Here is a 10,657-nt window from a genome sequence, read left to right as displayed (position 1 = left end):
AGACCACCAAGGCGCTAGCCCAAGCAGCCATTTCCATCGCCGCACCCATGCAAATGTATGCATGGCAGCTGCGACCGGGCACACCGTATGCACCCATCAGCTCCGCAGCTGGGCGGAACGACGACCATCGGGTCACCATCGGCCCAACAGCTTGGGTTGGCACGGAGGCCCAAGCCAGCGCGGAGGCGCTCCAACAATGGCGTAGCGAGGACCCCGTCGCACCCTAGGGGATTACGGCGGAGGCTGCAGCTAGACAGACTACCCTCCAATAGTTCTGGGCGCTCGAGCCTAGGGGCACTCATACGTGGGCCCGGCGCCTAGACGCCTCGTGTGACGATGCCTAGAGCACCTTCGTCGAGCCAGTGTCCTCTGAGAGCTTGGTCACCCGGCAGCCCCGAAGGCCTCCCCGAGGGGCGTAGATCCCGCCAACATCCTTGGCATCTAACATAAGCTCCGGAACCACTGGAAGGGTACTGGTGCATCCTACACAGACCCAGACAAGGCCATAATACAGATGGCTACCGAACCCTCATAACTTTCTAGGGAGATTACCTCAAGAGGCCGACTGGACGCCCGCCAAGGGAAAAAAAGCCGACGACAGGCGACCCAAGGGTCGCAATCCTCCAACGGGCCACTAGGTGGGCGGCTGGGCCTTACCGAGCCCCCATCGGCCCGTTATGCCGCCCCCGATTCCGCCGCCAATGGTGCAACACCCAGCGATCAGGACTGAGTTGCGAAAAGGCCCTAGCCCTAAACAAAGTACGGCAAGCCTCCAACGTAGGGGGCCCCGCCTGAGCCTCTGGAGCGGTTGGGGCCCCTGACGTGGCTCCCGCGTCGGGTTCGACACCGGTGGGATTGGCCGTGGCGAAGAGGTGCAGGGCTCCGGCAATAGGGCTCTGAGTGCTCTAGATGACCCACGCAGCCCAGAACCTTCGGCAGGTAGCCCAGGCCGGAGAAGTCGACCCTTCCGCTACCTTCAGGCTGTAGAGTTCTTCCTGGCCTTCGACCTCGCTGTGGAGGCCTCATTTTGGCAAAGGTACGCCCGCTTATGGCCACCTAGCAATAGCTTACCTAGCCAGTTAGTGTTTATACAACAAAGTCACTGTACTCTAAAAGTAGCTAGCTTATCTGATCGAAAGTCTCTACGACAAATAGCTACTAGGTAGCAACAGGATATTGTATGACATAAGTTATATCTTTGTTCAACAATAAACAGTAAAACCTAAGTTATATCTACAGTCAAAACTTAAGTTATACCTTCGCTGAAATAATACATAGAGATTAAAAACCTCCCCACCGATGGCATAGCCTCGGTGGCGGGGACATCTTAAAAACCTCCCCACCTATGACTTAGCCACGGTGGCGGAGACATCTTAAAAACCTACCCAATAATGGCCTAGCCTCGGTGGCGGAGACATCTTAAAAAACCTCCCCACCGATGGCTTAGCCTCGGTGGTAGGGACATCTTAAACCCCCCCACCGATGGCATGGCCTTGGTAATGGAGATACCTTAAAAACCCTCCAACAGGTCATAGGCGAAAGACCTAATGCTGTAGACGTACTGGAAACCCTCCGTCAGGTCATAGGCGAAAGCCTCGATGCCGTAGAGGTACTGAAAACCCTTCGACATGTCGTAGGCATAAGCCCCAATGTCCTAGAGGTACCAAGAAACCCTCCGACAGGTTGTAGGCGAAAGCCCCGATGTCGTAAAGGTACAAGGGAACCCTCCGGCAGGTCGTAGGTGAAAGCCTCGATGCTGTAGAGGTACTGAAAACCCTCTGACAGGTCGTAGGCGAAAGCTCCGATGTCGTAGAGGTACAAAGAAACTCTCTGGCAGGTTGTAGGTGAAAGCCCCGATGCTATAGAGGTACTAAAAACACTCTGATAGGTTGTAGGCGTAAGCCCCGATGTCGTAGAGGTACAAAGAAACCCTCCGACAGGTTGTAGGCGAAAGCTCCGATGCCATAGAGGTACTGGAAACCCTCCGACAGGTTGTACACGTAAGCCCCGATGTCGTAGAGGTACTAAAAACCCTTCGACAAGTCGTAGGCGTATGCCCCGATGTCGTAGAGGTACAAAGAAACCCTTTGGCAGGTCATAGGCATAAACCCCGATGTCGTAGAGGTACTAAAAACCCTCCGACAGGTCGTAGGCGAAAGCCTTGATACCATAGAGGTATTGAAAACCCTCCAACAAGTCGTAGGCATAAGCCCCGATGTCGTAGAGGTACTGAAAACCCTCTGACGGGTTATAGACGTAAGCCCCGATGTCGTAGATGTACAAAGAAACCCTCCGGCAGGTCGAAGGCGTAAGCCCTGATGCCATAGAGGTACGGAAAACCCTCCGGCAAGTTGAAGGTATACCAATAATGTCATAGAGGCACGAAACCCTCTGGTAACTCAAAGACGTTGTCCGAGTACCAAAGAGGTCGCCTCAGCGTCACCATCGGCTTCTGCTCCGACAAAACTTCCACTGGGCTATGGATGGCCCTGCCTCCGGAGCCTCACCACGGCTAAGGGGCGAGGGGGTAGCGGACTTTCTCCCTCGGCCTAGCCATCAGCTTCACCTTCGGCAACCACCGCTGGGCTCCGAATGGCCCTGCCTCTGGAGCCTCGCCACAGCTAAGGGCTAAGGGGGTTGCGGACTGCCTCCCTCGGCCTAGCCATCGGCTTCACCTGCGACAACCGTCGCTGGGCTCTGGATGGCTTTGCCTTTGGAGCCTTGATACGGCTAAGGGCCAAGGGGGTCGTGGCCTACCTCCCTCGGCCTAGCCATCGGCTTCACCTTCGGCAACCGCCGCTGGAGTCCAGATGGCCTTGCCTCCGGAGCCTTGTCACGACTAAGGGCCGAGGGGGTCACGGACTGCCTCCCTCGGCCTAGCCATTGGCTTCACCTTTGGCTACCACTGCTGGGCTCCGAATGGCCCAGCCTCCGGAGCCTCACCATGGCTAAGGGCCGAGGGGGTCGCGAACTGTCTCCCTTGGCCTAGCCATCAGCTTCACCTTCGGCAACCGCCGCTGGGCTCCGGATGGTCCTACCTTCGGAGCCTCACCACGGCTAAGAGCCGAGGGGGTCGTGGATTGCCTCCTTCGGCCTAGCCATCGGCTTCACCTCTGGCAATTGCCGCTGGGCTTCGAATGGCCCTGCCTCTAGAGCCTCGCCACGGCTAAGGGCCGAGGGTCGCGAACTGCTTCCCTCGGCCTAGCCATCGGTTTCACCTCCGGCAACCCCCGTAGTGCTCCGGATGGCCCAATCTCTGGAGCCTCGCTACCGCTAAGGGCTGAGGGGGTCGCAGACTGCCTCCCTCGGCCTAGTCATCGGCTTCACCTCCTCTAACTGCCACCGGGCTTTGAATAGATTGCTTTGAATCAGAAATCTGGAACACATTTGGAGAGGAGTCTATACCGGCATCAGATAGAAGAATGTTTTGTAGGATTGAATATGCGCAAAATACCCAATTAGAGGGGGGATGAATGATTGCGAAAACCAAATTCAAAGATTAACTCACCCAAATCAAAACTCGATTAAAACTCGGTATTCCACTCAAAATAGATTGCAGAAGCTCTAGTAAAAATAATGTAGAGTAAGATCTGCTGGTCAGATTACTCTCAAATTTGGTCAGCAGAAACTAGATTAAAATACTAAACTAACGCCACAAGAATCGAGTAAATCAAATATGTGGATCAAGAATTATGCCTGGTCGAAGCAAACTGAGTCAACCATAATCGAGTAGATCAAAACCTAGTCGAGTTGACAAAAACCTACTCGAGATCAAACCAAATCCACTCAAAATTTTCTTAGATCAAACACTAGATATTCTAGCAAGGTTTTGGATGGATTAAACCAAGATGAAACTTGATAAAAGCACAAGATTAATCAAAAACCAAAACCAAACATGCAGAATATAGAACATAGAGAAAATTCCGAATCAGCAACTTATCAACTTACAAAACTCGATTTTCATTGCATAGATGAGTTTACAAGATGCCTCTCCAAAGCATCCAATAAGGATTTTCACAAAATCCCAAAACAGCTTTCTCTCGAGTTTCTCTATCTCTCTGCTGCTGCTGCTACGTTAAGCTGCCCTGTTCTGCGCTCTGCATTTATAGGGTAGCCACACACACAAATGTGACCGAATTGAACTACAACTCCCTGTCATATTCCATCTGGTCTTTATCTTCCTCTAATCTCAATAGGACAAATAACTCCGCTAATTAAGCTAATTAGCTGACAACTCGTTCGTAATCATGCATGCACATCTCCCATGCATACATGCATATACGTAACCAACTCAGAGTCCGTCTCCAACACCAACTCTTGTCTCGACTCCAGCCACCACACGAGAGACACCACATGACTCTCTCGTGCCTGCTCTAACTCGAACAAGAATTCGTCTTCACGTCCTCTCATGATCAGAGCGCCTCCTATGTCCATTGCGAAGCCTTGTCTCCATATGCATTGTTCTCTCAGCTCGAACGTCCCGCATGACATCCTCGATCACCACGACCTCAGTTCCTCCTGAACCTAGTCACCAAACCTCAGTTCCTCCCTGAACTTAGTTCGTTGATCCGTCATCGATCACGTTCGTCTTTGAGCAACACCTGCACATGAATCAAACAACAATTGAGTACGAGCACAAGTCCTTCCCGACTTGACTCAAGATCAGTTCACGCAACACCACGCAAACTCCAAGCAAAACCAACACGATAACATAAGCATACCCAACTAATGATAGCGCATCAAACCAACTATGCTATCCAAGCATATCTTAGCAACTCATGAACATCAACCTAATGTCATTATGCTAAATCACTTTGCTCTGTCAATTTCATCAATCAAACCAATTTTTCATCACATGATCTCACGATCTCCCCCTTGATGAAAACATTGGCAACCCTCATGTGAACATTGGTAACCTTTTAACAAACATGATTTGATTTTAAAATCAAACACAAAGTGAAATAAAAAGATCAACAAAAATCCTTGGAAAAAAAACTCCCTTTGAGAAAAACAAGAGTAAAAAAAAACTCCATCTAAAAAATGAGCAACTTTCTCTCCCCCTTTGGCAATGATTTCATCAAAAATTCAAAAGAGAGAATCAAGTCTTGTTATTTCAATCATTTCAATGAGCATTAGAAATCATCCACATATATAACAAATACTCGACCAAGCCACACTAAGAAGAATACTTGCACAAACCCGTCTACACATGTAAAAATATAGTGTGAGCACAACTTATCAAGTATAATTAATGATTTATTTGCAAGGCATGGTTTCCCAATCTCAATCTTTTGAATCCTCAATTTATATGCTATTAAAAACATGAATATCAAAAGTATGTCATTGCTTTGATTTAAAAGGCATATCAAGATGCCAATTTTGATGTCAAGAACTTCTCATATTCTTTTGCAAGGAATTATATGCACCATCAGCCTTATTCTATCCAACCATGCCAAGCCTATTTCAAAAAGACAATTAGAAGCTTAAGACAATGATTATGATCATACACAACTTCTTCCAAGTTCATATCAAAGTGCAATGATAAGCAGTGTTGAAAAGAAGAAGTGCGATAGTGCATACTTCCTTGATCTTTTATCTATCAACTATTATTTAGCACATTTTCATTTCTTTGATTCTTTCACATATAGCATTTTTATCAAAGATTAAAGTAATCAAGAGAGTTTAACCATGACAAGATTTAATTCAAGTTGTCATTCAATTTAAACAGTCATGACAAAAACTACATAGTTACACATATAGATATGAAAGTGCAAAAACTCCTATGTAGCATAAGCACTAGCTTCAAAAGTCACATATGTATCAGATATGATGCTCATCATATTTCTTTTTCTCATTTTTATAAACTTTAACAAGTTCCAAGATATAAGAACTCCCCCTCAAAACAATCCCATAGGATGAATAACACCAAGTTCTCCCCGAAGAAAAGCAAAACGAGAAGAATCCAAAGGTTTTGTGAAAATATCTACCAATTGGTGTTCAGTATTCACAAGAAGAAGTTCAATGTTTCCTTTTTCAACATTGTCTCTAAGAAAATGAAATATGATATCAATGTGTTTAGTCAGACAATGTTGCACAAGATTTTTAGCAATACTTATAGCACTAGTGTTATCACAGAAAAGTGGAACACTCTCTAAATTAACCCCATAATCTTTAAGTGTAGCAACTATCCAAAGAGTTTGTGAACAACAACTAGCAGCAACTACATAGTCAGATTCAGCAGTAGATTGTGCAACAGAGGACTGTTTCCTAGATGACTATGCAACAAGAGAATTACCCGAGAAATGGTATGTACTAGATGTACTTTTTCTATCAATTCTACAACCTCCAAAATCTGCATTAGAAAAAGCTCTTAAGCTAATAAATGAAGAAGCAGAAAGCCAAATGCCAAAATCTTGAGTTCCATGAAGATACCTTAGAATCCGTTTGACAGCTTGTCGATGTGAAGCACGTGGGAAAGCTTGAAATCGTGCACACAAGCATACAACAAATTGTATGTCTGGCCTTGAAGCGGTGAGATACAAAAGTGATCCAATCATACTTCTATATTCTTTTTGATCAACTGGCTTACCATCTTCATCAGGATCAAGTGTCATTGTTGCTCCAATAGGTGTCATGATTGGCTTGCTGTTTTCCATCTCAAAACGTCGTAGCAAGTCTTGTGTATACTTACTTTGATGAACAAAAGTACCTTCTTTGGTTTGTTTGACTTGAAATCCCAAAAATTACATTAGTTCACCCATCATACTCATCTCAAATTCCCTGCTCATCGTTTCTGAAAACTGGGACACCAAAGCATGAGAAGAACAACCAACGATGATATCATCTACATAAATCTGAACAAATAGTTGATCATTACCATGCTTGAGCACAAACAACGTCTTGTCCACATTTTCCATTTCAAAACCCTTTTCAAGCAAGAAGGTTTTAAGCCTATCATACCATGCTCTAGGGGCTTGTTTTAAACCATACAAAGCTTTACACAACTTGTATACATAATCTGGATATTTAGGATTTTCAAAATCAGGTGGTTGCTTAACATAAATCTCTTCATTTATGTAGCCATTCAAAAAAACACTTTTGACATCCATTTGATATAATCTAAAGCCTTTAGATGCAGCAGAAGCTAAAAGAATTCTAATGGCTTCTAGTCTAGCAACCGGAGCAAAAGTTTCCTCAAAATCTAGCCCTTCTACCTGTGTAAAATCTTGAGCTACAAGTCTAGTTTTGTTTCTAACAACAACACCATCGTCACTTTGTTTATTTTTGAAAACCCATTTAGTATGACCCGGAGGAGGTGTGACAAGCTTCCACTTTGTTGCGTTCAAAATTTTCAAGTTCCTCATGCATGGCATTGATCCAAGATCCGTCAGTTAATGCATGTGAAACATCTTTGGGTTCAAAAGAAGTAACAAAAGCTGAATGAGCATGAGAATTAGAATCAATAAACCTAGACTGTGTGACTCGCTCATGCAAATCTCCAATCATCTGATCAGGTGGATGACTCCGCTGAATGTGCAAAGGAGCTGTCACTCGAGAAGCAATCTCATCTTCTCCTTCAATATGCACAGATGATGTAGTAGCTTGAGGATGTCCAACTGTAGCTGAAGTGATCGAAGGTGTCAAGGGATCTACAACTGATTGTATCATCGAAATTAAAATCTCATCCTGATCGACCTCATCATCATCCACAAAAATGCTCTCGAGCTCCCTCTGAATATGTGTACCTGTACCTGCATCACTTGATCTAGTTCCAGGACTAGTCTCATCAAAAGTAACTTCACATGTTTCAACAATTTTGTTAGTCTCCAAAACAAGCACTCGATAGCCATGAGTATGAGCAGGATATCCAAGAAAAATACCATCTATTGATCTGGACTCAAATTTATCCAAATTTCCAGATTTCAATACAAAGCACTTGCAGCTAAAAACTCTAAAGTGAGATACACTCGGCCTATGTCCGAACTGCAGGTCATATGAAGTTTTACCTAATTTAGATCTCAAGAAAATACGGTTTGAAACATAACAAGCAGTAGATATAGCTTCTGCCCAAAATTTTCTAGGAGTAGAAAATTCATCTAACATGTTCCTAGCCATCTCGACCAGAGTTCTATTCTTCCTTTCAACTACACCATTTTGTTGAGGAACTCTAGGTGATGAAAATTGATGTTCAATACCTTTCTCAGCACAAAAGTGATCAAAAGAAGAATTCTTAAATTCGGTTCCATTATCACATCTAATCGTTCTCAAAGATCTTGGGAGATCAATAGATAACCTAAGAACTAAACTTCTAAAATAACCAAAAGATTCATCCTTAGATGTCATAAAGTAAACCCAAGAATATCTAGAGTGATCACCAATAATAACAAGCACATACTATTTACCTCCAAAAGATTGTACTCTAGAAGGACCAACAGTATCAAGGTTTAAAAGTTGACCGGGTGCATTTGTCATAACCATGGTAATAGGTGGATGTGAACCTGAATGCATTTTACCATGTCTACAAGAAGACCAAACTAACTCGCTATCACCCTTAAGTTTAGGCAAGCCACAAATAAGATCTAAACCACTAACTAGAGTGAGATGATCTATAACAACATGACCAAGTCTACGATGCCAAAAGAATAAATCTTTAGAAACATTAACAACAAGACATCTAAGCTTAGAAGAAGGTGATGCATCAAAATCAGCCTTAAAAACTCTTCCAAAATGTGAGATTTTAAAAACCAAATCACTAGATGCATCTAATACATTACATTCATTTTTCTTAAATCGCACTTCAAGGTCTTCATCAATCATTTGTGAAATAGAAAGCAAGTTAAATTTCAAGTTCTCGACTAAATCAACATCTTTGAACATAAACTTGTCATTTACCTGCACTGTACCTTTTGCAACAACTGAGGTAGAAGAAGCATCTCCAAAAGTAACACTTTCAGCACGAGATGCACGTACAAGGGAGGAGAACCAATTTTTATCACCGGACATGTGGCATGAGTATCCGGAATCGACTAGCCAAATGTTCTCCTTCCTCGCTCGGGAAGGCTACAAAAAAACAGAAGATGTCGAGGCCTCAGTACTGAAGTTAGTAATAAAGCTAGGAATCCAGTACTGAGTCACTCGACTAACAACACGAGTATGCAAAACATGAGTAGCCCGAGTAGACTTAATTCGAGAAGCTCGAGTGAGTTCAACTCGAGAAGCAGCTCGAGTAGGTTCAACTCGAGTTACATGAGCAGTAAAAGGTGATGATTGTTTCACCTGAGGCACAAAATGAGGTGCCACAACCTCATGAGGAATAAAACGTGCATTTCGCAAATTAGATCTAGCCTTAGACTTTTCTTTCTTTTGTTGTTTAGCTAGTATAAAGCAAAAATCTACTACATGTCTATCTCTACCACAATGAGTGCAAGTGTACCTAACTTGATGTATGGATTTTGAAGAAGAAGCAACATTTGCATTCATTGTAGATGATAAAAATCCAGCAAACTTAAAAACAACCTTCTTAGGTTCAGATTCAGCAAGAGATTCAAATTTTCCACAACCAAGAGCTCTAATAACAGTGGGTGCATTGGTCTTAGAACGAGCATAAGGATCAAAACCTAAACCTTGTTTACATGTTCTTGACTTAGTTGAATCTAAAATTAGGTTCAGATTTTTCTTTCCCTTAGAAAAATGTTCTAAAGTTTCTTTCAAGTAATCAACCTGTTTAGAAAGAGCTGGGCACTTATTATAAGCAACACTCATGGGTTTCTTTTGTTTACGATAGTTAGAGCATGAAAGAACCTCATGAGTAATCATATCATTAGTTATTTGAGAAACTCTAGTATTAGCATCATGCAACTTCAATTCAAGAATTGAGCAATTAGAATAGGAAATTGAATCATGCAAATCAGACGTTGAACAACTTGTATTTTTAACATGTTTGCAATTCAACACAACAAATTTCTCATTTTTCTCAGTTTCTTCTCTAAGTTTCTCAATAGTAGAAGCATGAACATCTCTAAGAGAAGTGAGCTCAGAATAAATTAAGTCACATGACTTGCAAGCATTATCATCAGGAATTAAAGTCTTAAGTCTTGCAATTTTAGAATTAAGCTATTCAATTAAAACATCATGTTTCTTAATTTTCTTGTTATGTTTCTCTAAGAGTGTACCAAGACGAACAACAGCATTAGATAAATCATAATAAGTAGGTAATACCTCATTACCATCACCGTCAAGTTCATCCTCGGTTGAGCATTCTTTGTTGCTTGCCATGAGACACAATCTAGTCAAATCACGTAATGTCTTGCTCTTAGATGTTGTGTCATTCTTGCTGCTATCTGAATCAACATCACTTAGGTTGACTTGTTCGAGCGCTGAAAGAACTCGATGCACAACCTTGCGGTTGAGAAAGCTTTTTCTCTTCTTGTCGTTGAACGATCGCTTCTTTTTCTCCTTCTCCTCTTTTGATGTTTTATCTGTGAGCTTAGGACAATTGGAACAAATGCGGTTAAGATCACCACATTCATAGCATCTTTAAGGACCTCCACTTTCTCTCTTCCTCATACGCACATTTTGCAATGCTTTAGAGAACCGAGTAGAAAGAAGTGCTAAATCTTCTTCAGGAATCAACTCAAGCTGATCATTGGTTAGTGAA

The sequence above is a fragment of the Phragmites australis genome, chromosome 21 (genome assembly GCF_958298935.1).
Source record: "Phragmites australis chromosome 21, lpPhrAust1.1, whole genome shotgun sequence".
Classification (NCBI taxonomy): domain Eukaryota; kingdom Viridiplantae; phylum Streptophyta; class Magnoliopsida; order Poales; family Poaceae; genus Phragmites; species Phragmites australis.
This window is presented reverse-complemented; position numbering follows the sequence as displayed.